We start from the raw sequence: 22,424 nt of genomic DNA, 5'->3' as shown, positions 1-22,424 counted from the left end.
CGAGCTCCATCCTCTTTGGAACCCCCCCATCAGGTAATTGAAGGCTGCTATCAAATCCCCCCTCACTCTTCTCTTCTGCAGACTAAATAAGCCCAGTTCCCTCAGCGTCTCCCCCAGCCCCCCTAATCATTTTTGTTGTCCTCTGCTGGACTCTTTCCAATTTGTCCACATCCTTTCTGTAGTGGGGGGCTCAAAACTGGATGCAATACTCCAGATGTGGCCTCACCAGTACCGAATAGAGCAGAATAATCACTTCCTTTGATCTGCTGGCAATGCTCCTACTAATGCAGCCCAATATGCCATTAGCCTTCTTGGCAACAAGGGCACACTGTTGACTCATATCCAGCTTCTCGTCCACTGTAATCCCCAGGTCCTTTTCTGCAGAACTGTCGCTTAGCCAGTCGGTCCCCAGCCTGTAGCGGTGCATGGGATTCTTCAGGACTCTACAGGATTCTGCACTTCTCCTTGTTGAACCTCATCCGATTTCTTTTGGCCCAATCCTCCAATTTGTCTAGGTCACTCTGGACCCTATCCCTGCTCTCCAGCTTATCTACCTCTCCCCACAGCTTAGTGTCACCCACGAACTTGCTGAGGGTGCAATCCATCCCAGCATCCAGCTCATTAATGAAGATGTTGAACAAAATTGGCCCCAGGACTAATCCCTGGGGCACTCCGCTTGATACTGGCTGCCAACTAGACATGGAGCCATTGATTACTACCGGAGGAGCCCGATAATCTAGCCCCCTTTCTATCCACCTTATAGTCCAGACATCCAGGCCATACTTTTTTAACTTGCTGGCAAGAATACTGTGGGCTCACAGTATCATCCCTGGCCCCACCCCAAAACCTGCACCTCCAGCCAGAGCCCTCACCCCCTCCCACACCCTGTGAAAATGAGGGAGTGAGGGTGAGGGAGAGCAAGGGACAGAGGGCGGGGGCTGCAGTGAGCCGGGGCAGGGCCTCGTGGAAGGCGTGGGGCAAGCGCGGGGCAAGGGTGTTCGGTTCTGTGCCATTAGAAAGTTGGCAACCCTAGCGGTCGGCTCGTCCAGGTTGTAGTTTTTAGTCCTTGGCTTCTGGGTTGAGTGGCGAATGATGCCGAATGACGGTTGACACTTGATAAAAGTTGACTGTATGACAGGAGCACCCCTCCCCCTTCAGTCAGGTGGGGCCAAATTCACACCTGGGAACCCCCCTCAACCCAAATCTCCCACAAGGGGGAGAGGGTCTCAAAACGCGGCTCCCACGAGGGGCGGGGCTTGCGCTGATTTGGGGAGAGGGCTCCGCCCACTGCTGGGGGGCGTGTCCTGAGCTGGCCTAGCCCGCTGACGCCACACTGCGTGACCGACCTCGTTGTCTGCGTGGTGACGTAACGCGTTGCAGTGGGGCGGGACGGTTGGTGGTGGTGGCGGCGCCGGGAGCCGGGAATGGGGCAGCCGCCGCCAGAGCAGCCGGGGACCGGGTGCCGCTTCCCGCCCCTAAGCCGGTAAATGGCCCCTTCCCGCCTCCGGCTGCAGGGGCTTCGGCTTCGCTCGCGCCCCCGGGGCCCTTCCACACCCCGCGCCCGGGCCCCAGCTCCCCTCCGTCCTCCCCCCGCTCCCCTTCCACCCCCCCCGGGCCCCAGCTCCCCTCCGTCCTCCCCCCGCTCCCCTTCCACCCCCCCCCGGGCCCCAGCTCCCCTCCGTCCTCCCCCCGCTCCCCTTCCACCCCCCCCGGGCCCCAGCTCCCCTCCGTCCTCCCCCCCGCTCCCCTTCCACCCCCCCGGGCCCCAGCTCCCCTCCGTCCTCCCCCCGCTCCCCTTCCACCCCCCCCCGGGCCCCAGCTCCCCCCCCGGGCCCCTTCCACCCCCCGCCCCCGGGCCCCAGCTCCCCTCCGCTCCCCTTCCACCCAACCCCCCGGGCCCCAGCTCCCCTCCGTCCTCCCCCCGCTCCCCTTCCACCCCCCCCCCGGGCCCCAGGTCCCCCCCCGGGCCCCTTCCACCCCCCGCCCCCGGGCCCCAGCTCCCCCCCCGGGCCCCTTCCACCCCCCCCCCGGGCCCCAGCTCCCCTCCGCTCCCCTTCCACCCCCCCCCCCGGGCCCCAGCTCCCCTCCGCTCCCCTTCCACCCCCCCCGGGCCCCAGCTCCCCTCCGTCCTCCCCCCGCTCCCCTTCCACCCCCCCCCCGGGCCCCACCTCCCCTCCGCTCCCCTTCCACCCCCCCCGGGCCCCAGCTCCCCTCCGTCCTCCCCCCGCTCCCCTTCCACCCCCCCCCCGGGCCCCAGCTCCCCTCCGCTCCCCTTCCACCCAACCCCCCGGGCCCCAGCTCCCCTCCGTCCTCCCCCCGCTCCCCTTCCACCCAACCCCCCGGGCCCCAGCTCCCCTCCGTCCTCCCCCCGCTCCCCTTCCACCCAACCCCCCGGGCCCCAGCTCCCCTCCGCTCCCCTTCCACCCAACCCCCCGGGCCCCAGCTCCCCTCCGTCCTCCCCCCCGCTCCCCTTCCACCCACCCCGGGCCCCAGCTCCCCTCCGTCCTCCCCCCGGGCCCCTTCCACCCACCCCCCCCGGGCCCCTTCCACCCTCCCCCCCCGGGCCCCAGCTCCCCCCCCGGGCCCCTTCCACCCCCCGCCCCCGGGCCCCAGCTCCCCTCCGCTCCCCTTCCACCCCCCCCGGGCCCCAGCTCCCCTCCGCTCCCCTTCCACCCCCCCCCCCCGGGCCCCAGCTCCCCCCCCGGGCCCCAGCTCCCCCCCCGGGCCCCAGCTCCCCCCCCGGGCCCCTTCCACCCCCCCCCCCGGGCCCCAGCTCCCCCCCCGGGCCCCTTCCACCCCCCCCCCCGGGCCCCAGCTCCCCCCTGGGCCCCTTCCACCCCCCCCCCGGGCCCCAGCTCCCCTCCGCTCCCCTTCCACCCCCCCCCGGGCCCCAGCTCCTCTCCGTCCTCCCCCCGCTCCCCTCCGCTCCCCTTCCACCCCCCCCCCCGGGCCCCAGCTCCCCTCCGCTCCCCTTCCACCCAACCCCCCGGGCCCCAGCTCCCCTCCGTCCTCCCCCCGCTCCCCTTCCACCCCCCCCCCCGGGCCCCAGCTCCCCTCCGCTCCCCTTCCACCCCCCCCCGGGCCCCAGCTCCCCTCCGCTCCCTTTCCACCCCCCCCCGGGCCCCAGCTCCCCTCCGCTCCCTTTCCACCCCCCCCCCCCGGGCCCCAGCTCCCCTCCGCTCCCTTTCCACCCCCCCCCCCGGGCCCCAGCTCCCCTCCGCTCCCTTTCCACCCCCCCCCCCCGGGCCCCAGCTCCCCTCCGCTCCCTTTCCACCCCCCCCCCCCCGGGCCCCAGCTCCCCTCCGCTCCCTTTCCACCCCCCCCCCCCGGGCCCCAGCTCCCCTCCGCTCCCTTTCCACCCCCCCCCCCGGGCCCCAGCTCCCCTCCGCTCCCCTTCCACCCCCCCCCCCCGGGCCCCAGCTCCCCTTCCACCCCCCCCCCCCGGGCCCCAGCTCCCCTCCGCTCCCCTTCCACCCCCCCCCCCCGGGCCCCAGCTCCCCTCCGCTCCCCTTCCACCCCCCCCCCCCGGGCCCCAGCTCCCCTCCGCTCCCCTTCCACCCCCCCCCCCCCGGGCCCCAGCTCCCCTCCGCTCCCCTTCCACCCCCCCCCCCGGGCCCCAGCTCCCCTCCGCTCCCCTTCCACCCCCCCCCCCCGGGCCCCAGCTCCCCTCCGCTCCCCTTCCACCCCCCCCCCCGGGCCCCAGCTCCCCTCCGCTCCCCTTCCACCCCCCCCCCGGGCCCCAGCTCCCCTCCGCTCCCCTTCCACCCCCCCCCCGGGCCCCAGCTCCCCTCCGCTCCCCTTCCACCCCCCCCCCCCCGGGCCCCAGCTCCCCTCCGCTCCCCTTCCACCCCCCACCCCGGGCCCCAGCTCCCCTTCCACCCCGGGCCCCCGCTCCCCTTCCACCCCCCCCCCCGGGCCCCAGCTCCCCTCCGCTCCCCTTCCACCCCCCCCCCGGGCCCCAGCTCCCCTTCCACCCCCCCCCCCCGGGCCCCAGCTCCCCTCCGCTCCCTTTCCACCCCCCCCCCCGGGCCCCAGCTCCCCTCCGCTCCCTTTCCACCCCCCCCCCCCGGGCCCCAGCTCCCCTCCGCTCCCTTTCCACCCCCCCCCCCGGGCCCCAGCTCCCCTCCGCTCCCTTTCCACCCCCCCCCCCCGGGCCCCAGCTCCCCTCCGCTCCCTTTCCACCCCCCCCCCCCGGGCCCCAGCTCCCCTCCGCTCCCTTTCCACCCCCCCCCCCCGGGCCCCAGCTCCCCTCCGCTCCCTTTCCACCCCCCCCCCCCGGGCCCCAGCTCCCCTCCGCTCCCTTTCCACCCCCCCCCCCCGGGCCCCAGCTCCCCTCCGCTCCCCTTCCACCCCGGGCCCCAGCTCCCCTTCCACCCCCCCCCCCCGGGCCCCAGCTCCCCTTCCACCCCCCCCCCCCGGGCCCCAGCTCCTCTCCGCTCCCCTTCCACCCCCCCCCGGGCCCCAGCTCCGCTCCCCTTCCACCCCCCCCCCCCGGTTCCCGAGCTCCCCTCCGCGCCCCCACCCTGCTCCCCTTCCTCCTCCCCCGGTTCCCGAGCTCCCCTCCGCGCCCCCTCCCCTGCTCCCCTTCCTCCTCCCCCGGTTCCCTTCTCCCCCCCGCCCGCTTCCCGAACTCCTCTCCGCCCCCTCTGCTCCCCTTCCACCTCCCCCTGGGCCTGAGCTCCCCTTCCACCCGCTCACCCGGTTCCTGAGCGCCCCCCCCCGCTCACCCGGTTCCTGAGCTCCCCTTCCCCCCTCCCGGGCCTGAGCTCCCCTCTGCCCCCCCCTGCTCCCCTTCCCCTCCTGGGCCTGAGCTCCCCTCTGCCCCCCCGCTCCCCTTTCACCCCCCCCGGGCCCGAGCTCCCCTCTGCCTCCCCGTGCTCCCCTTTCACCCCCCCCGGGCCCGAGCTCCCCTCTGCCTCCCCGTGCTCCCCTTTCACCCCCCCCGGGCCCGAGCTCCCCTCTGCCCCCCTTCGCCTCCCCCCCCCCCGGGGCCCGGGCTCCCCCTTCTCCCCCCTCCCCCCCTTCGCCTTCTCCCCCCTCCCTCCCCCCGGGGCCCGGGCTCCCCCTTCGCCTTCTCCCCCCTCCCTCCCCCCGGGGCCCGGGCTCCCCCTTCGCCTTCTCCCTCCCCCCGGGGCCCGGGCTCCCCCTTCGCCTTCCCCCTCCCCCTTCGCTTCCCTTCGGATCCTCCCCTGCTCCTCTTCCTTATATCTGGGGCCCGAGCTCCCCTTCTGTTCTCCCCTGCTCCTCTTCTGTCCTGCCTGTGGCTTGAGCTCCCCCTGTCCCCCCCACCACCCTGGGGCCCTTACATCCCCCCTGAGGTCCCCTTCGGTCCCCCCTGGGGCCTGAGCTTCTCCCCAACCCCCCTGGGACCCTTACATCTTCTCCAGGACCTGAGCTCCCTCGGTTCCCCCCTGCTCCACTTGTTCCCTGGGGCCCTTCCATCCCCCCCTTCCCCGGAGCCCAAACTGCCCTTCCGTCCCCACAAACTATCCTTCTGTCTCCCCCAGGGCCTGAGCTCCCCTCCATCCCTGTCCCCCTCCACTTATTCCACAGGGCCTGGAGCCCATGCTCCGCTCTGTGTCTCTGTCACAGAATCCCTCTGCCCTTCCTCCTCCCCAGGGCTGAGCGCTCGCATTTCTCTTCCTTTTGGGGGTTGAATCTACTTCTTTTCTCTTCCCAGATGGGTGAATTCTTTCCTGGAGGTCACTAATCCCCCTTCCAGCTGGTTGTTACCAGCCTCCACCCTTGCTTGGCCCTAAGGGTCTCTGGTCTCATTGCCCCAAAATAAACTGTCTGCTCTGGAGTGGGGGAGGAACAGGCCTTCCATCCAGTTGGAGGAGGGGGAGGATGTCTGGGGGGGAAAGTAGTAAGTCAAAGGGAGGGAGCAACTTCTCAGTGTTGGGGTGGGGGGATGTGCCCCCTCAGCATTAGTAATCATATCCTGGAATAGTTTAATGTCACTGCCTCTTCTCCCTTAAATCTGTTGTTCAAACTGGCTCTTCTAATCCTACCCCACTGTGTTTCCTGCCATTGGAAACAACTTGTCTCTGCTCTTGCTTTCCAGGGTGGAATACCCATAGCAAGAATCAAATGCTTTAAATGGGCAGAGGAAAAAATGGGACTGTGTAAGGTTGTTTTGTTGTTAAACGTCAACTGAGACTGTTTGTATCATCAAGTTTCAGCATAAACGTGCTGGGCAGCGACTTTCTTGTTTGTCGTCTCCTTTTTTGGGAGGGGTTGTTTAAAAAAAAAAATCTGTGCTTGACACCTTTATGTTTTGGAGCTGTCTTGAATTTCGCAATGAAGGGAGTGAATAAGGCTGGGGGGAGTAGGAGGAGGAGAACTGTGAGTCAGATGCTAGTGTAGGTGAATCTAAGGAAAAGCAAGGGCTCCTTATACTCAGCAGTGGATTATGGATGTGGTTCAGAGAGTGGAAGTAACTGGTGGGGGCAGAGTTTCTGAGCTCCACCTTCTCTAGCTAATAGTTGAAAAGTAGTGGCCTTTGTGTGTCGAACTGGGCTTTGCTATGCCTTTGTGAAAGATGCTGCTTAAATCTACAGAAAATTTGAATATTTTGTGGGCCTTCCGTGCCAGTGGTGATGCTGTGGTATCTTCAGATACTGTAGCAGCAACAGTTCTGCAAATGCCTAGATAACATGTTTTGGTTATTTGGCTTTTTTCCAGCTTCGTGACAATTTCTGATTTCCCTGGTTTTAGTACGGGCTAGTCTACACTTGGCAGCGCTTTAAAGTGGCTCTGAAAAAGCCCACCTCCACGACTGTGCTCCCAGCGCTGGTGCACCATCTACACTGGCACTTTACAGTGCGGAAACTTGCTGCACTCCAGAAGCGGGGGTGGGAGTGTTCTTCACACCCCGCAGCGCGAAAGTTGCAGTGCTGGTGTAGACAACCCCTAATTAAATGCTACATGCGGGTATGTCCATTCCCCTCCCCCCCGTTAACTATATTTCTTGTGTAAGAAGTCGAGTACTGAATGGAGTCTCACTCAATATATTGGTAGTCATCAAGGAATTAAAAAAATAGGCTGTAATTGTTTTAAAAATCACTTTCAGGGAAGGGATCAAGCATGAAAGACAGTTGTTTCAGCACACTGAGTGTATAAAGATATCAGGAAAAACAACGAGGAGTCCTTGTGGCACCTCCTCGTTGTTTTTGCTGATACAGACTAACACGGTTACCACTCTGAAATATATTCAGGTTAGAGTAGGCTGTTGGCAGTTTTAACTATTGTGTATAGCTGCAATGACGCATGTAACACCTGAAACACATGATGAATCAAGTGTTTTCTGACAGATATGAAAACAAGGTTCCTGCTTCAGAGAGTTTACGGTTCCACAGTCAAAAACAAAACATGGGAGCAACACATCATATGTAGTAGGTTGAGGAATCATTGGCACTGACAGGCAGCAAAGGGAGGATTTGAGTTTGTGGAGATTTGGAGTAGGAGGAGGCTGCATGGTCGACAGGAAGTTGAAGGCTGTTGCATATACTGTATAGGGTGACTGCATGAGTGAAGGTGTGAACACCAGAGTGGAAACGGGAGAAGCGGAGAGAAGGTTAGGAGAAATGCAGAAGAGGAAAGTAACACTCTACCAGGAATTAAAATATCTGCTTGCTTTGGTAAGTGGGATGCACATACAGAAGGCTAAACCAGCCATTTCAACAGAATGTAAGTTTTAAAAACATTTGTAGCTCTTTCCGTTTCTATAACACTCTGAAAGGGAATGACTGTAATAAGGTCTTCCTGAGTCTGTGAACAGATGATAGTGACCTAATGCTGCCATTGCTGCTTATAGCTCTTTCAGGGCATATCTACACTTACCTCCAGAACGATTGATCCACTGTGGGTCGATTTATCGCGTCTAGCGAAGACGCGATAAATCGAGCGCTCTCCCGTCAACTCTGGTACTCCACTGGAGTGAGAAGTATAGGCGGAGTTGACGGGGGAGCGGCAGCAGTTGACCTACCGCAGTGAAGACACCGTGGTAAGTAGCTCTAAGTACGTTGACTTCAGCTATGCTATTTTCATAGCTGAAGTTACGTAACTTAGACCAACTTGGCTCACCCTCCCACCCCCAGTTTAGACCAGGCCTCAAGCTGCTTCAGAGTGCATTAACAAGGTTCACGATAGCGTCACAGTTGAGGAGACAGGGAAATTGAGCTCATCTCTATCTCACTTTGAGGCAGCTTTGAACAGCAGTAAAGCTACTCATGTAGGAGTGGGACATAAAAGGAGGTTAACATAGGTTAGGTAGTAGAGACCATCCCATACACACAAAGCTGGCAGCAGGGGCATAAAAGCATCCACTTCTCCTTTGGAAAGGTTACAAGGGTGATGAAGGAGCAAATCAGCAGACACCATCTACCTTTGCTGTAGCTACCCAACTGATGCTGAATGGTTCTCTTTTTTATTAGTCTGAGGATGGAGTGGGGGCTTCCAGTTTATATTGGACACCTATTGACCAGTGGTTGATATGACCTGGTCGGAATCCCAATGCCTTTTTTTTGCTGTGGCATAGCCAAATGTTAATGTTTGTTCTCTTGCTGGGGTGTTTCTGTTGCTCCTCCTGCGTAGTAGCGTTAGTCCCCTGATAGACATCTTTTTAACTATCATACAGTTTTGTTTCTGAGCACCTCCTAATTTAATTACTGTAGTTCGCTGAGCCAGTATAATCTGGAAGTGACAAATACATGGAAACAGGTGGAAGATGATCCTTTTTGTCACTGATGCTCCCTGACTGACTAGGCTTGGTGATGAGTCAAACAGGACTCCAAGGCTTCACACTACTTCAATAATAATTAAAAGGGTATAAAGTTTCCTATTGCAGTGATGGCTGTACATTTTTCAGGCTATACGTTGTATGTTAATTGTAACTTTTTTCAGCTGGAAAAATAGACACAGTATATACTAAAAATACCCAAACTAACTAGTTTTTGGCAAGTATGCTAAAGTCATACATATTTCAAATGCTTCATGTTTCAGACCTACAATAGGTGTGAGTGAATCTCAATGAAGTGTAGTATTTACGTAGGCTGTGGTAGTACAGAAAATGTGCTGGAAGTTTTCCAAACACAGTGGAAGACAAATTCCGAGAGAATTGTTGCACACTATGCAGTGCTTACAGATGGGTTAACTGTACTGCTTTGGCTGTCTGTCTCTGAAATTTACACAGTGACTGAGCTTCCTGTTGAAGTGTTCACACTTTAAGTAGTTGAACTTGGTGTTTGTATCTTGCTGTGATCACTTACAGAATAGTGGTTGTTAGGTAAGTCACTGCTGAAAATTGAGTTGAAAAGTAAAACTGATCAGCATCCAAAGTTAAAACTCACTACTTAGATTTCTACACTACATAAGGGTTTCTTCTGATTTCCGAAGGATCTTTTCCTTTTTCCCACTGTTTTCTCTGTCTTGCATATACCCCCTCATTTATGGTCCCATATGTACTCCTGAGGGAATTCTGCGCCATTGTGCACGTGCGGAATTCATGTCCCCTGCAGATTTCTTTGCTTCCACGTAGAAAAATGACTTTCTGACAGGGAAGCCGCAAGAGCAGTCATGCACCCCTCCCCAGCAGTGCGGGTGCATCATTTCAGGTGCCCAGGGCAGCCAGCGGAGAGGTAAATCACAGCTGGGTGGGGAGCCCCCGGCCTGTTGCTCTTACCCTGCACCAGGCTCAGCTGCTAATCCCAGCTGGGCTGGTGGTGGGGGAGGTTGGGATTTCCATTTCCCCTGCAAGGAGCAGCTGGACTGGGGCCAGGTTAGCTCCACCCCCAGAAACCTCCCCCAGCTGCAAAAAGCTCTGCGCGCGCACCCTGCCCCTATCACTCCTCAGCTGCGGGAGAAGAGGGGTCACTGTACAGGAATCTGCGTCCCTGTCCACCCAACTCCTGTGCATCTGGACCCCCTCCCTCCCCCACACCCAGACCACACCACTGAGCCTCACCCCTTACATCCAGAGCCCCCCCGGATGAGGACCTTCCTGCCAAGCCTCACTCTCCCTACATCCAGACCCCTGCTGAGCCCCCTCACCCCCTGCATCCAGAACCTCCATGCACCCAGATCCCCCTGCAGAGCCCCACCCCGTGCATCTGGACCTCCACCCCTTCACCCAGATCACTCCCTGCTGAGCCCCACCGACTTGAACCCTCAACACACTGAGCCACACCCTCTGCATCCAGATCCCCACCCCTGCACCCAGACTGCCCCCTGCACTGGACTACCCCGATGAGCCCCTTGACTCCCACACCACTGAGCCCCAGCCAGCTACACCTGGAGCCCCATCCCACCAAGCCCCACTCTCCCAGTATCCAGGCCCCCTGCTTCATGAAACTAATTTTATCCCCATCCCCTAACTTCAACCTTTCTCTTATTAGAAATGTCTTATTTCACATACCTTTGCAGATTCACACACATCAGTTAAATGAGTATTTGTTGTAAACCCAAGATTTAGTGGCTGGTAAATCAGCTATTAGGAAAAAAGTTTAGAGTTGAAAGTTACTGTAAAAGTTGGCAGCCTGGGAACAGTGATACATGATCCAAAATAAGCTTCTGCGTCAAGTCTATGGTCTAAATGGTTTGTTTAAGATTAAGAAAAATCTAACGGTTTTAAAAAAACTGGATATTGTCTCTGTACTACAAATCTGTTCAACAAAAAAAATAAGAATTTTTAATCCTCAGACTTAATCATCTGGTCAGGAAGGTTAAAATGATAGGTCAGTAATTTATACAAAGAGCATACAGCCAAAGTCTTTCCTGCTTTAGAAAGAAATTTATATCACCAAGCAGTACATAGTAACACTCTTGTATATTCTTTTTGAATTATTTTCCTTTAACATGCTGCTAGGAGAAAATAAAACAAAACCCAAGGAGGTACCTAGATACAGAAATTTGTAAATAATCTATAGTTCAAAGCAAATAAATTCAGTAACAAGACTGAAATTCTTGAGTACTTGTGTGATATGGCATCATATGCTGAGTCTCAGGTCATACCCATGCTGGGACTGACTTCCATTGTTTACTATTTCACTCAGCAGTATGGACAGTGATCATTTTATAATGTAGTAGGCTATTCCTTAGTATATAATGAGGCTTTTTATAGTATGATTCTGAGGGATTGTATGGAATGGCTGCCCAAGAGCCTGGATCCCTGTTTATGTGGGCTCAATCCTTTAGACATGAAGGAGGAAATGCTTTTAAAACAGTGTGCAGAAAGCTTATCTGTATGTCTGCTTAATGGAAATTATACAGCTGAATCTCTCCCTTTCAGGATAGATTGTAAATGAGTTTTCTAAAGGGGAACAATTTTTCCAAAGTAGAATATTTCATCCTATATCTGCTAAATCCTGTGGAATATGAACTGAAGCAGTGCTATTTGAGTTGGCACACAGTTCAGTGCCTCAGTGGCTTGTTCATAGCTTTGTCAGGCCTCAGTGGTCTGAAACTGACAAATCTCTGGTCATTTTCATGGCTGCTGTCCAGAACCCTAAGGGCAGTCCTGAAAAATAAGTCTCCAGTTTGCTGGTGTTTGGCAGAGCTGATCAGAAACAGATACTCAGGCTATTCATAGGGGGAGAGACTCCAAAAATGGAGATGGCAGAAGAGGAAGGATAGGGGAAACACCCCAACAATTAGATGCCACTGGTATGGTGAGAGGGTGGGGTAAAAGATAGAATAGTCTCCCAACAGTGGTGTGGAGGGAGACTTGAAATGTATCAGACTGGAAAAGGTTAAACTTTGAGCAGAGTTCAGGGCAGTATGTTAGTAGGAGTCCAGGCAGCTTAGGTTGAGGACTAAGGGTTGGGCTTTTCACCAGGGTCTCATAAGCATGGATGAAAGACAAGACGCTTTCTTTCTCCTTATTGGGTTCTGACAAGTTTCTGGTAAAACTTTCAAATCTGTAAAAGGGGGGAGGGAGAGGACAAACAAGTTGTTCTTACAGGGCAGTCTGATCTGATCTTTCACTTTTAAGTTACTGTTTAGGATTAGATTTTTTAAAAAAAAAATAGGTGCACATAATTTACACAAGCACTTACCACAATTACATTTGCAAACAGTATAGTTCTGTATATTTATGCACATGCAATTATGAACATTTTGGGCCTTGGATTCCTTGAAGCAGAGACACTTTTTACGTGTCCATGAAACAAGGTAGTCTGTGCTATGATGGTAACACAGTCCATAATAGTTACAAATTCTTGAGGTTTAAAGAACTTTTACTCTTCACCCCCTACTTCACCATCTCTACATTGATAGCTCAAAGTGACTGGCTTGGGTGTTAATTTTAATGGATTCTTTTTCTGTCTTTGATTTCAAATGTGGTGGTGTTTAACAAGGCATTAAGTATCAGGGGGTAGCCATGTTAGTCTGTATCCACAAAAACAACAAGGAGTCCGGTGTTGTTTTTAACAAGGCATTGGCACTTACGTCAAAAGCTCAGTGTTCCAAGTAATAGTTAATTCTCTTTCCTCTGCATCAGACTTTTTGACTTAGCAGACCATGAGTATATGTCTGTGAAACAGCAGCCATCAGCTATTAATAATTTTTCTGTTTCTTGCTATGCTTGTTAATTCCAGCAGGTCTTATTCCTGTACAAAGAAGCATTTTTGTGGAGGTTTGCTCTGAAACTGACCTAAAGTATTAACTACAGCTGTCTACAAATCTAGAAGGCAAATTACACCCACACCTCAGACTGTGTCCTATTTCCGATGGAATTTATCTCCAACTTTTTAAAATGAAACTTTTTTTGAAGATTTTTGGATTATAACTGCGAGCACTTCTATGCAAGAAAAGAAGAGTTAATGTGGTTATTTGTTGGAGGTATGTATGCTTCTTAGCATCATTTTATATATAAAAAAAAAAGATAGTGTAAGTCCTAAATAATGCATTTTTTTTTAAAGTGGGAAATAAAACAATGGCACTTGGTTACTAGAGCCAGAAACTGGTGGTGTCACCTTGCAGTGTAGGCAATGAAACACAATTTCAGTTGCACAGGAATTGGAAAGTAAAGAAGCCCTGTAGTAAATTGTTATATAGCTGAACAGAAAGCAAACTCTTGAAACCTGGGCTCCCCCTTGCTGTAGTTAAACAATATTTTTATTTGTGTAGTGGAGGAAAATCAAACTAGAAAGAAAATTTGTTCTGACAGGTTTTTTTTCCTTTCCTTGGGAAAAAGAACCCTTGACATGCAGTTCTTAAATACATATTGCTAAAATATAAAGAACTTTGGAGAATAAATTGGATGAATGTGCACTGATGCATCACTAGCACCAGAATATCAGAATTGCATTATATGTAAGATGACCTCATTTGAACCTACTGCAGGAATCTTCTAAAGGTTTCTTTCAAAAAAGCGAGTTATTTTGTAGCTGATGTCCTTTATCCACACATTTTCACTCCTTTAAGTAACAGTGATTTAGAACTTTCATAGAGCTTTTAATTTTCAGTGTTTTATTAACATAGCTAATCTCTCAGTGCTTCTCTGAGGCAGATGGTATTTTCACCATTTTATAGATGAAGACACAGGCATAGAGATGAAAAGTCTCGTCCAAAATCAAAGGTGTCTGTATTAATGGTGACTAGAACTGGGGCATACCTGATTCATATTCCTTGTGCTAATGCCTTGTCTGTCAACCATTTAGTCTGAAACAAAATTAAAATACTTTCTTTTTCCCAAGATCTCAAAGTGCTTTATGAACATTAGTAATCTTCAGAGCACCCCTTTGTGAGATAGGTAAATATTATCCTTCTCTTACAGAATTCAACAGGCTCAGAGAAGTAGTAACTTTCCCAAGGTCACAAGTCCATCAGAGCCAGGATTCCCTATCATGTGTGAGCTACAAGACCATCCTCCACATATAACATAATGGGAACAGGAAAAGAGACTTGATTGTCCCATGAAAATGCCTCCCTGCTTGGGGGCTAGAGAGCAGTCAGCAGTTTACCTGACTATTTGCCTTCCAGTTCCATTTAGCTGAGTCTCTTTCTTACATTAAGAAAGAAAGAACCTGAAATATATTATTTCCATCCATTAGGTTTGTATCTTCAAGCCTTGAGGAAACACTGCGTGTGCAATGATACTACCTACTGTCTTTTCTCCTTATGAATCTTTATAAATACTGCCATCTTTTCTCTCCATCTTGGACTTTCATGTTGACATCCACTAACAGTGGCAGGCAGAAAATCTACTTCCACCTCACTATGTTGTAATTTAGCCAAGGCAGGTCTTTGTTCTAGAAGAGTATGATGGTTCAACCTCTTTTATTTGCAGGGGGAGGGGGACGAGAGGAAGAGAAGGAAAGGCCTGTTAAAGGTTGGTGTGTAACTGAAATATACAACATGCTACATGACCTAGGTCATTTTTACACTAATTTAATACAAAATACGGAGCATACGTAAGATCCTGAAATTCAAATGGGGGCAGAGGCAGAAAATTTAAAATGCTGTGGGAATTAATTTCTCTAGCATAGCAGCATTGCTTAGTGCAGGGGTGGCCAGCCTGTGGCTCCGGAGCCTCATGCAGCTCTTCAGAAGTTAATATGTGGCTCCTTGCCTAGGAGCTGTCTCCGGGGCTGGAGCTACAGGTACCAACTTTCCACTGCTCAACCCCAGCCCTTTACCCCAAGGCCCCCGCCCCTTCCTGCTCCCTCTCCTGGGCCTGCTGCACCCTTGCTCCTCCCCCCTCCATCCCAGAGCCTCCTGTACGGGGCGAAACAGCTGATCGCAGCGGGCAAGGAGGCATAGGAAGAGGGGGAGGTGCTGATCAGCAAGGCTGCCGGCAGGTAGGAGGTGCTGGGAAAGGCAGAGTGGGGGGAAAGGGGGCTGATGAGGGCTGCTGATTTATTTCTTTGGCAATGTACATTGGTAAATTCTGATCCCCTTCTCAGGCTCAGGTTGGCCACCCCTGGTTTAGTGAATGAGTTGCCACCTCAAGCATTTCTCGTTTTGATGACCTTTCATCCCCTCCCACATCCCAGAGGCAACTGCTCCGCTTCAGCTGCGGACTGTCTTCATGTGGGGACGCAAACAGTGCATTGACTGTGGGTGAGCTTTGGCCAGTTTGGCTTACTGAAATTTTACAGGTGCTTGGAGAATATTGGTTGTGGCCAGTGGACTAGATCTGTACACCCTAGGCTTGTAGGATTTTAGAGGAAATAACCAATCCCCTCTAAGGGAAGCGCAAGGTGCCAGTGTCTGTCAAATGAGTGATTGTTAGGCCCTTGATCAAGAAACATCCTAGATCGTGATCTTGCTTACTGTGTCCCTCCCCGAAGCTCCGCTTAGGCCTTGTGTACACTGCCACTTTACAGTGCTGAAACTTGCAGCGCTCGGCGGAAGGGGGGGTTCACCCCCCTGAGCTAGAAAGTTGCAGCGCTGTAAAGTGGCATTTTAGACAGTTCACCAGCACTGGGAGCCACAACCCTTGTTGTTTTTTTTTTAAAACAATGCTGGGAGAGCTCTCTCCCAGTGCTGGGGCTGTGACTACACAGCTGTGGCAGCAGTTTAACGTTGCTAGTGAAGACATACCCTTAGGATGAGGTTATTGGGAGGGTCAGGGATAGACTTGCATGCAGTGGCTTTTAACCTTTCCTTCCAAGACCCTGTGTTACAGCAGAAATATTTTCAAACCCCCTCCTATCTAGCTGTAAAGAAGGGGAGAATGGTCAAATCAGGACCCCCAAAATCTGCTCAGTCCCATTGGAGATGGTGGATTACCTGTGCTCTGGCAATATTTGAAGTCCTCAGATTTCCCTCCCCCTGTGCTTTTCCATATACAGTTTCAGGCCAAATCTCTATTGGTTTTGTTCATTGGTTTTCTGCTAGTGATGGACAAAGGATAGTTGTACAGACTGACTCTTAAATCAATTGACAGCCTTCGTTGTTGCTGTTTACTTTTTCAGGCAGTGGAAGTGTAGACTGGATCACTCAAGTGATTGTTCTTTGCTTTTTTTTTTAGAGATACCATAGGCACAGATGTGTAACTCCTAATCCTAAGGGCTATCTTAGCGTTCCATAGCACTGTATTGTCATACCTCCTGTTATGTATTTTGTACGGTTGGCATAGGTAGTAAATTCTACAAATCCTTTTAATTTGATCCAGTGTAATGGCTCTACATTCCCATTGTCTGTCCGGGATAGGCATTTGGATTAATATGACCTGGTTGGAGCTTGACATTGGCTTTCAGTGGAGTAGCTTAACAGTAAGGCAGGGATGGTGCATGGGGCGGTATAATAATGAAGGGCTTTGCTGCTGCTTTAAGAAGGCTCATGATTTAGGGCTTCTCTTGCATTCCCCTTTTCTCCTGGTGTTCCAGCTTGCTTCAGCGGCCAAAGTATTTTTCTGTCTGTACTTGGTATGAGCACTGTGATCATTCCCTCAAGTATGGCCCTTTGCCTAGTTATCCCTGCTTTAATGACCTCCAGATTGGATTACAGTGGTGCTAAATGGGGCTACACAAGCAAACTGTGGCTATGTAATAGCTCACAGCTTAGCAAGGCTAGCGGGAGGGACTCCATTCAAAACATTGCACTAAATAGTGTGCTGTTGACATTTGATGTTTAATAGCTTACCAAGGCTACATAAGCTGTGCTGGCTGCATGTTCACTTCTGGATGCAATTTAAGGTGTTGATCTATAAAGCCCTAGGAGGTGAAAGCTAATTGAGACCTGCCTTTCTCTGTGCCCCTCTTTGGCAGTTAAGGTCAACAGATTCTTGCTAATAGACCTGTGAGAGAAATAGCATATATGGGAATACAGACCTGATACAAACTCTATTTTTATTGTAAATAGGTTTTATCTTAAAGCTTTGCAGTACCTTTTTTCTATCAAGATGGAAACTTCTAAAGATAAGCTGTTTGATCTAACATCCAGTTCCTAAAAAAAAAAAAAAAACTACATTACTTTTAAGACAATGATATCTGGTCACATGTTCAAATATGTTAATTTTGATTGATGAATATTGAGTGGCTGTTAGTTGCCAGGGTCCTTTAAATTATTTTTGTAGGACTTTGTGCATAACTTTCAATACACTGGTGACGGTCACCCTTTCACTCGGAGGGTTGATAAAAATTTATTTTTAAAATTTACATTAATACAGATTGATTTTTAAAAAACTGTTTAAAGTATGAAGTTGACAGCCTATGCTAAGGCCTACATTTATAATCTAATATTTTTTGTATTTAATTTAAAGGACTTTAAGCAGTAAATTGCTGCTGAGTTTTAAAGGAACTTGATGTATAAGATTATAAGAGTTGAAGAGTTTTGAACCACCTGTTATCTTAGGCTATGTCTGCACTACAAAATTATGTTTACCTAACTTGTGTCGGCGTAGAGCTACCGCAGTTATTAAATTGCTTGTGTGTGCATGCTTGACTCCTTGTGTCTGCAGTGCGTGTCTTCACCAGGCGTGCATGTATTAATTGTATTATCATTGTGGGACTGCTCCTGAAAGCCAGTAACAGTTGACATAAGCAACGCAGGCGATGTCTACACTACCACGGTAAGTTGACCTGTGCTACGCAACTCCAGCTAGATGGATAACGTAGCTGGAGTTGACGTACAGTAGGTCGAGTTACTATGGGGTCTACACCCTGGGCGGTCTATGGGAGAGTTTCTCCCATTGACTTACCTTACTCTTCTTGTCGGGGGTAGAATACAGGGGTTGACTGGAGAGCGATCTGCTGTCGATTTAGCGGGTCTTTACTGGATCTTTACAGCAGGCTGTAGTGTAGATGTAGCCTGAGTTTCAACACTGACCTGTTGACCTAATTACATAGACTATGACTCTACTGCAGTGGTTTTCAACCTGTGGTCCGTGGACCCCTGGCCGTCCACAGACTGATTTCCAAAGCCCTCCATTTGAAGATTTTTAGGGGTCCACAAATGAAAAAAGGTTGAAAACCACTGCACTATACCACTCGTGGAGGTAGCATTACTAAATCAGCATAGAGAGGCACTTAGGTCAGCGGGAGCCAAATTTAAATGAAGACACTTGCGCAGCTAGGTTAACTCAAGGTACTTTGTCACCCTTACTGTGTCGTGTAGACCTGGCCTTATTTTTCTGTTTTTGTCCTTGTTAGCTGAGAGGTGTCCCAGCCTTTTTATTCTTTAATTTTAGGGTGTGATGGTGTGCATAGCGTGCATGAGCACTTGTAAAGTCCGCACAGGGAAGGCACTAGAAAATTACCCTAACTTAAATAGCCCTCAACACAGTCTCATAAAGATAATTAGACTATGTGCTATCTTCTGAGAGTCCCAAGAAACTTAAAACTGTCAGCTGTAAACTGCCAAACAGGTTGTCCCAGGAGGAAGTTTTGTAACTGGTTCTGAGGTTATGGTTCCGATATTAGATACTTTTTTTTTCAGTGTTAAAATATTTAACCAGCTCCAAGTTCTGATTTGATTCACTTTGATAAAATTCTTTAGTTTATAATAAATAGACAGTCACCTCCTTAGCTGCTTTCTTTAAGATTTATAAGGGTTATTTGTTGTATTATGCTGATAATTCATCAAATGTGATTTAATATGAATCCAATATTGATGCTAACTCTGATTTCATCTTGATTGGACAATTGTATTGTTTTTTTAGTTTAGCATTACAAACAGTAGCCTAGTTTTAGTGATATCTATGCTTTTATTTCGTTTAATAAATTGTTTAAGAAGACATTGAGTCACATTTCTTTCAATAAGCAATGTGGGTCCAGAATCCTTGAGTGTATATTAGCTGATCAGCCTACAAGCCTAACCAGTTACCCCAATTAGGCCTGAGCTACACTGCCGGGGGGAGGGGGGTTTCGAACTAAGATATGCAACTTCTGCTACGCTATTCGCATAGCTTAAGTCGAAGTATCTTAGTTCGAGTTACCTGGCCGTCCTCACGGCGGCAAGTCGACCGCGGTGGCTCCCCCATCGACTCCGCTTACTCCTCCTGCCGAGGTGGAGTACAGGCGTTGATTTGGGGATCGATTTATTGCGTCTAGACAAGACACGATAAATTGATCCCCAATAGATCGATCACTAGCTGCTGAGCCGGTGGGTAGTGAAGATGTACCCTTAGTCTTTGATTCTGAAAGGTCTTAGATGTGGGCAGAGTGTTTTCTATGGGCTGCCCTTAACTTTGGAGCTTGCTTCCCACATTGGTCAGTAGTCTGATTATCAGGGCATAGTGAAAGCCGATTTGTTTACTCAAGCCTTCAAATGAGTTTGGCAGGTGGGGAAAGTTGTGTTTTTTAGAGATGGTTCTAGTTATTGGTTTGAGACATTGCCTCTACATTAATCATTCCTGTTGTAGCTGTAAGCTTGGAGCGTCCTTATAGCTAGTTATTGGCATCATAACACTTACAACTATTTATTATTTGTATTACCATAGTGCAAACTGACTTGTTGTAAATGCACCTAGGGGTTTATGCGATGGACAAATGACAGGCTCAAAGGAGTATGTTAGTTCTTTTGTATAATCCTCTGTCAGTCTTTAATTACTCTTGTACAGAGGCCTTAAAAATTGATCTTAGTCCTTCTTATTCAGGCACATCATCTACATGCCTGTCTTTAATATGCTAAAACCCAAAAGATTACTCATTTAAAAATGTGCCCAAAGTGAGTGGGTAAGTAGATTTTTGTAAGGGCAAGTAGTAGCTGTGGGCTTTTTTTTTTTAAGGTCATCAGTCAGGTGTCTTTGGGAAGATATAGTGAATTTGAACTCGTACACTGCCTCTGGCTACATGAGCCATTGTAACTTCATAGCAGAATGCCCTAATCCAGTTGTATAGACCTCCTTTCTCCTCTTGGCCCATGGGCCATAGACTTAACTGTTTCTAAAGGATGAAGTTCAGTTTTAGCAATCACTGAATACTTTTTTCTGAATGTAATTGATCTGCATTTTGTAGTTCACACCTTGCCACTGAGATTGTCCAACATCCTTTTTTAATATCACTATAGACAATAGAAACAAAAGAAATAGAACAGAATTTTATGTATAGTGGCAGGGAGAGTCTGAGATCCAGGCTTTTTTCTCTATCTAGTAATATTTAATTTACTATGAGTATATCACTTTGTCTTCAAAATGCTATAAAAATTAATTCAGTATCAATAAAATGATGTAAGAATGCCTCCTCAGTTTCTATAATACTGGTTTGTTTATAGTAACTTATATGGTAATTTTCCTTCTAGATTTAAGTGTTTCCAATCTCAAAGTGTAGTATTTGGAGATATAGTCATGTCATATAACACTCTTTCCATTCCACTAGTATCTCTGGAGGATGTTAAACAGCAGCTACTAAAGTTAGACATTTTAAAATCAAAAGGTTTAGATAATTTAGATCCAAAAGTTTTTATAAAGGCAGTTGTGGAGTGGGCTGGACTGTTAATGTTGGGTTTTCAATAAGCGTTGAAATGCAAAGTTCCATAAGAAAGTTAATGTTGTGCCAATATTTAAAAAGGGGAAACTGGATGACTTGGTAAATGATAGGCCTGTTGGTCTGACATAGATTTTGGGCAAGATAATGGAGCGGCTGATACACAAGTCGATTAATAAAGAATTAAAGGAGGGTAATATAATTAATGCTAGTCAACATGGATTTAGGAAAAATAGATCCCTGTCAAACTAACTTGGTATACTTTTTATGAGATTATAAATAAGGTAATAGTATTGATGTAATATATTTAGATTTCTGTGAGGAGCGGGACTTTGGTATCACATGACATCTTGATTGAAAAACTAAGAGGATATAAAATTAACATGACACATGAAATGGATTAAAAGCTGGCTGATAGGTCTCACAATGTAACTAAATGGGGAGTAATTGAACTGGTGTATTTCTAGTGCGGGTCCTGCCGGAATTAGTTCTTAGCCCTCTTCGATTTAACGTTTTTATCAGTGACCTGGAAGAAAACAGTCATAGCTGATAAAGCTGCAGAGATACAAAAATTGGGGGAGTGGTAAATAATGAAGAAGAAAGGTCACTGATTCAGAGAACTCAAGATCATTTACTAAACTGTGCACACACAATGTATTTTAATACAAGTAAATATATGAATATAGGAACAAATGATGGAGGCCATACTTTTGGATGGGGCGCTCTATCCTGGGAAGCAGTAACTCTGAAAAAGATTTAGGGGTCGTGGTGGGTAATCAGCTGAACAAGAGCTTTCAGTGTGACGTGGTCGAAAGAGTTAATGCAATCATGGGAAGCATAAACAGGAATCTCAAGTAGGAGCAGAGGTTATTTTACCTCTGTATTTGGCACTGGTGCAGTCACTGGTGTTACACTGTGTCCAGTTCTGGTGCCCACAATTCAAGAAGAATGTTGATAAATGGGAGAGAGTTCAAAGAAGAGCCACAAATGATTAAAGTTTATAAGACATTCTTTATAGTGATAGACTTAGCGATCAATCTGCTTAACCTAACAAAGAGAAGGTTAAAGGGGAGCCTTGATCGCAGTCTAGAAGTATCTACTTGGGGAACAAATATCTTCTAATAGGCTCTTCAGTCTAGCACAGGGGTCAGCAACCTTTCAGAAGTGGTGTGCCACGTCTTCATTTATTCATCTAATTTAAGGTTTCGCATGCCAGTAATACATTTTAACAGGTTTGGAAGGTCTCTTCCTATAAGTCTATAATATATAACTAAACTATTGCTGTATGTAAAGTAAATAAGGTTTTTAAAATGTTTAAGAAGCTTAATTTAAAATTAAATTAAAATGCTGAGGGCCCCGTCTCCACCCCTGGACCGGTGGCCAGGACCTGGGCAGTGTGAGTGCCACTGAAAATCAGCTTGTGTGCCGTACCACCTTTGGCGTGCATGCCATAGGTTGCCTACCCCTGGTCTAGCAGCAGAAAGGCTGAAAGTTGAAGCTATACAAATTCAGATGGGAAATAAGGCATAAAATGTTAACAGTTAAATTATTCCAGTGGTTAATAACTCTATCAAAGGTTGTGGTGGATTCTCAAGCACACCATTTTTAGAAAAATAGCCAATCTTGACTTAAAGATCTGTTCTAGGAATTATTTTGGGGAAGTTCTGTGACCGGTGTTACACAGGAGGCAATCAGACTAGTAGGCGATTGTAATCATCCCTTCTGGCCTTGAAATCTGACTCTAAATATAAACCTACTGATGTTTTCATACTGGATTAAAAGAATAGAATGCTCCTAAATTGATTGTGCAATGTATTTTAATCACTTATGTTAGTTTTCATATGTCCAAACAGCTGACTGGATTGTCTCTTCAGAATGCTTTTTTCCTTCATAGAATCATAAATATCAGGGTTGGAAGGGACCTCAGGAGGTCATCTAGTCCAACCCCCTGCTCAAAAGCAGGACCCATACCCAATTAAATCATCCCAGCCAGGGCTTTGTCAAGCCTGACCTTAAAAACTTCTAAGGGAGGAGATTCCACCACCTCCCTAGGCA

The 22,424-nt window shown here is 49.9% G+C and overlaps 1 protein-coding gene across 6 annotated transcripts in view; it reads left to right on the top strand.

The window, feature by feature from the left end:
- Window positions 1-1,383: 1,383 nt before the first annotated feature.
- Window positions 1,384-22,424, top strand: part of TMCC1 (transmembrane and coiled-coil domain family 1) — a 198,709-nt gene continuing 177,668 nt past the window's right edge. For 3 of the 6 annotated variants that reach the window (XM_084635343.1, XM_084635339.1, XM_084635335.1), the window contains exons 1-2: window positions 1,384-1,483; window positions 12,594-12,837. The gene's annotated coding sequence lies outside the window, so the exon portion shown is untranslated. Of the gene's footprint in view, window positions 1,484-6,684; window positions 6,934-12,593; window positions 12,838-22,424 lie in introns of all 6 variants that reach the window. The other 3 variants (XM_084635337.1, XM_084635338.1, XM_084635344.1) reach the window with 3 other exon arrangements.

Source organism: Lepidochelys olivacea, assembly GCF_965140295.1.
Source record: "Lepidochelys olivacea isolate rLepOli2 genome assembly, chromosome: 7".
In the NCBI taxonomy this organism is placed as follows: Eukaryota; Metazoa; Chordata; order Testudines; family Cheloniidae; genus Lepidochelys; species Lepidochelys olivacea.
The sequence above is the reverse complement of the archived record's forward strand: the minus strand, read 5'-3'. Positions and strand labels throughout refer to the sequence as shown.